The sequence below is a fragment of the Echinops telfairi genome, unplaced genomic scaffold, assembly GCF_000313985.2.
Source record: "Echinops telfairi isolate 266 unplaced genomic scaffold, ASM31398v2 ScPeMD7_7467;HRSCAF=8505_0, whole genome shotgun sequence".
NCBI lineage: Eukaryota > Metazoa > Chordata > Mammalia > Afrosoricida > Tenrecidae > Echinops > Echinops telfairi.
This window is the reverse complement of record NW_022111367.1, coordinates 14,610,602-14,615,831: the sequence shown is the minus strand read 5'-3', so window position 1 is coordinate 14,615,831 and position 5,230 is coordinate 14,610,602. Positions and strand designations below refer to the sequence as shown.

General features: G+C 39.9%; 1 pseudogene; it reads right to left on the bottom strand.

Moving 5' to 3' along the window:
* Positions 1-3,975: 3,975 nt before the first annotated feature.
* LOC101660996 lies at positions 3,976-5,026 on the bottom strand (annotated as a pseudogene).
* Between the last annotated feature and the right edge of the window lie 204 nt (positions 5,027-5,230).

The window sequence follows — 5,230 nt, the reverse complement described above, 5'->3', positions numbered from 1 at the left end:
ATCACCTTTCCAACTCATTTACAATCCTAAAATGTTTTGCAACAAAATTACATAGACATACTAATGTGAAAAGGAAAATATTCAGGGTCAAAATGCAATATCTTCACTGTGCAGAAAATGAATATATTTTCCTTAAGTGTTCAATTTCTGTACTTTCTCTATTCTGAATTTATTAGAAAGGCAGCCAGAGAGGAATCTGCTTTGCACTCAGCTATAATCTGCTATCTCTATCTGTTACCAAGGTAGGTAATATAACAAAAGAATGTCTGATATAAAAATAGATTGAAGAGATTTTTTTTTAAAGAATATGCCTACAGGGACAGGCAAGCTATGAAAGAAAAGAAATACAACACTTTGGATGCTGCAAAGGAAATTGATAATAACCAATTTAGCAATCTAAACAAATGTATGCCTAAATTTCATCTAAGTATTGACAAGAAATATCTCATAGAAGTCAAGAAATATTTTATTTACACCATGGAATCCAAGACAAGCTCAAGAGCTGGAGGACTGCATTCTCTGAGATTGAATTCTCATATGGATAAAGAGAGGAAAGTCCATTGAACGTTTGAACAGCAAACAGCTTAAGGCTCTGTATCTCTTTCCCAAGCTTTGGAGCAAAATATCTCACTGCTATACCCACTTTAGGGCAGAAAACTAGAGCTTTAAAATCAAGCAAGCCAGTCAACTAGAGGAACAAATTAACAAGTAAACTAGAAATATTTTTAGTTTTATTGATACATAATACACATGCAATACAATTAAACAGTTCAGTCATATAAAAATTGTACAATCATCTCTAATACAACAATATTTCATTTTCTTCTTTCTTGTCTTTGGTGTTATCAGTTCCCCATTTCTCCCCAACATCGGGGAAATTTACCCTGCCCCCCTGCTCAAGAAAACGTCAATGCAGTCGCTGTCTCTATAGCTTTCCCTATCCTGGATTTCATTTACAGACAATCGTTAAAAAAAACAACAAACAGAAACATTGTACCCTGCATGATAGCAACACTGCTAGTCACATCCAAGTTGTATGGCCAGAGAGAATTATCGTAGGCTTAATCTATGTATGGACAATGCATAGAAATTCCAGACTTGGACAGAGGGCACAACTTTTGGCAGACATATGACAATGATGTTAGTAAAATTAAGTGACAAATATGTATGCTAAATTGTGAGATGCCCAGCTCTCAGAATTTGGAGCCTGGAGGTGAAATGATTAATTTTTATCATATTCCATTCTTTTTCTTCATTTTATTAGTAGGAAGCCACACTGCTTCAAGGTTTATCGGAACATTTGGATACCCAACTGAATAATAGTCGTCAAAGTATCCATTGTAGTTAGGTGTGATTATATGGTTATATTTCTGCTAATATAATACAGGTGGAAGAAATGTGTTCAGGTCTTGAATCACAATTTTATGAGGAAGCTGGATTCTGGGCTTTGTCTTCCTTTTTCGTATGGTTGGTAAATTATGTTTTCTGAAGCTGGATTCTGGGCTTTGTCCTTTTTCGTGTGGTTGGTAAATCGTGTTTTCTGGGGGAGAAGGTTTTACTTGCCATGCACTTCTTGATTAAACAAAGTTAATTTGATAGAGAACCAACTTGTTGGCAACATTGCACTCTTATCTCCAGAATAAAAATTAAATAATAACCCTAAACAAATTCAAAATTACCAGGCAACCTAGTGAAATTCCATCTTGGAGCAATTGCAATACCTACTGTGGTAGCTACATAATCTGCTGTCAATTTGGGACTTGGTAGGATTCAAAATGAAGGTGTGGAACCTAGTCTGTCAGTCGGATCATAATCAATGAGGCCTCTGGGTGGGCATGGCCTTCTCCTGAGAATTCTGGGAATTCCTGTAGATTTCTTGTTTGGAGGCGAGCTGACACTTTGCTCTCTCTACTGACCAGACCAAATACTCCCTTGGAGATGCTCTACTGACAAGACATATGGCACTACGCTGATAGACCCCATTCCCTGGAGACTGGAGAAGTCATGAGGAGACCCCTGACAGCGCTGAGATGTTTACAATGCCACTGGATCCAAAGACTTTCTACCCACTGGCCAGTGAATGTCCTGAATTCTGCATCATTGCAAGTGTTTTGTGAGTCTGAAGAGGACTTTATAGCTTGGTATCAGATATAAGAGTTAATGTCAGACTTACAGGCTTAGACTGAACTGGGTTAGGATGCTTTCATAATGTACAAAATCCTTTACATAAAATTTTCTCTTATACACATATGTGTGTCTATGGATTTGTTTCTCTAGTCTACCTGGGCTAATACACCTACTAAAAGTATAATACAGGTACCCACAGTTGAAGCATTAATAATTGGTCTAAGAGCACCATAAAATGAAGAAGTCATCACACGTTCTTTTCGTATTTACAATCAGAGAGTTAGTGTAAATATAAATGCACAAATAACTACTACTAGACGTTTGAAGAATGCCTTTAACCAGAGGTACATGTAAGCAAAAGCTAATAAAGATAAACAAAGGATCTGAGAGAAGCCACAGAAATAAAAGAGGCTTTGTAGATGAAAATGTGAATTGTTAATAACCAAGAAAAGAAAACAAAAAGAGGATTTTACTTACCAATCTGAGGCTATACACCATAATAAATAGGTAAAATGGTATAAACTTTTTATCTCTAAGAAGCAAGAATCTAAGACTTATTTTAAATGTTATTGTTATCATAAGGCTTATGTAAATATTTTTAAGTCTCAACTTTTTTCATATATTACATCAATCAAAATATTGAAGTTAAAAATGTATTCAAATACAAACTATGTATTCACATATACATCTAATCTTTTAAACAACTATTCATTTATTGTAATGTGCTCATTACAGCCAGCATCTACTGTGATTGCCAGAACATAAACAATTAGATATCCATTTTTAAATATTTGTACTGTAACCCTTGAAGGAGCCCTGGTTGGTTGCCTACCGGTTGTACTGGTTACACTTTAGGTGCTCACTGCAAGGTCAGCAGTTTGAAACCACCAGCTGCTCCAAGGAGGAGGAGGAAGTTTTGCACTCTGCAAAGAGTTAGCAGTCTCAGAAACTCACAAGCTGTTCTGCCCTGTCCTATAAGGTCACTATGAGTGGGCACCAAATCAATGGCAGTGATTTTTGCTTGGATGATGATGATGATGATGATGATGATGATGATGATGATGATAGGGCCACTACGAGTTGGAAACTCCTCCCAGTGAATGAGTGAACCTTTGTAAAGACAATCACTTGTTCAAAATATTTTCAGCCTTAAACATGAATGCAGTCTATTCTCATTGATCATGACCTTCCCAAATAGAGAAGTATTTCTTTTCTAATTCCTTAGACACATTAAGCAGGTTTTCAAAGTTTTATAAAGTGAGTGATGAGATCATCTATTGGAACTATACCAGAAGTAGATAGTAATAATAGATCAACATATGTATATATATGTTCTTCACTTTCAAAATCAAAACTGCTAATGCTAATTTTTATATGCGCACCTGCTTTCAACCAAACACCTTAATGTTGGGTACCACACCAAACAAGTACTTTCTTCTGAAAGATATCAATACAGGAGATTTCAAAATTTTATAAAAAATTTTTACTTAAAGGATAATGGAATTTTTATAAGAACTTTTTAGATCCCCCCCTCAAATTTCTCCTTTGTTGGGGGTTGCAGCTGCTTTTAGAGTATAGCATCTGCCTTTTATGGTAGAAAGGAATAGCCAATACATGCTCCAGTAAAGTACCTTTGTTTGTTTTTTGTTTGTTTGTGGCTGGGTACAGTGTACTTTATTGATGGTGCATGACAAGGTCAGGCTCTCTAAGTCCCTCCTCTATCTTCAGGGGGTCTGGATGGAATATTCTCAGTGTGTTGGGGGATTGGTTTGGGGGGAAACACTAGCCAGCAGCTGAGGGCCTCTCTTTCTCTAGTGCTGTTGCTGGGGCTGCTGGTCCAGGGGGCTCTTACTCCTTGGAGGCCATGTGGACTATGAGGTCCACCACTATGCTGCTGTAGCCAAATTCATTGTCACACCAGGAAATGAGCTTGACAAAGTGGTCGTCAAGGGCAATGGCAGCCCCAGCATCAAAGGTGGACCAGTGGTTGTCACTGATGAAGTCACAGGACACAACCTGGTCCTCAGAGTAGCCCAGGATGCCCTTGAGGGGACCATCATCTGCCTACTTCACCACCTTCTTGATGCCATCGTATTTGGCAGCTTTCTCCAGATGGCAGGTGAGATGCATGATGGATACTTTGGGGGTGGGAACATGGAAGGCCATGCCAGTGAGTTTCCCATTCAGCTCTAGGATAACCTTGCCCACAGCCTTGGCAATGCCAGTAGATGCAGGGATGATGTTCTGGGCAGCCCGGTGGCCATCATGTCACAGTTCCCCAGAGGGGCCATGCAGGGTCTTCTGGGTGGCAGTGATGGCATGGACTGTGGTCATGAGTCCTTCTACCATGCCAAAATTATCATGGATGACCTTGACCAGGGGGGCCAAGCAGTTGGTCATGCAGGAGGCATTGCTGACAATCTTGAGGGAGTTGTCATACTTCTTATGGTTCACGCCCATCACAAGCATTGGGGGCATTGGCAGCAGACAGGTCAGAGATGATCACCCTTTTGGCACTGCCCTTCAAGTGATCCCCAGCCTTCTCTAGGGTGGTGAAGATACCAGTGGACTCTACGACATACTCAGCTCTTGCCTCACCCCACTTCATGTTGGCGCGATCTCACTCCTGGAAGATGGAGATGGCCTTCCTATTGACAATAAGCTTCCCTTTCTCAGCCTCGATGGTGCCAATGAACTTGCCTTGGGTGGACTCATACTGGAACATGTAGACCACGTAGTTCAGGTCAATGAAGGAGTCGTTGATGACAACAATCTCCACTTTAACAGAGTGGAAAGCAATGCTGGTGACCAGCTGCCCAATGCAGCCGAATCCATTCACTCTGAACTTAACCGTCCTGTCTCTGGGGTGCAGCTGGGACTGTATGGGAACGGGTGACATGGCTGCCTGTGGCACAAGGAGGAGCAGAGAACCAAGTACCTTGTTTTTCACAGTTGCCTGTCATGTTGGCATATGGTAAAAACTTTGTGTTTTGGAGTTGAGATTTAATTCCAGCATCTTTAACTACTGGAAGCCTTGTTCCTTCCTCCCTTGGAACTTGGGAATATTAACAAAGAGTAACTTACACAGTTTTCTAAAGATCAA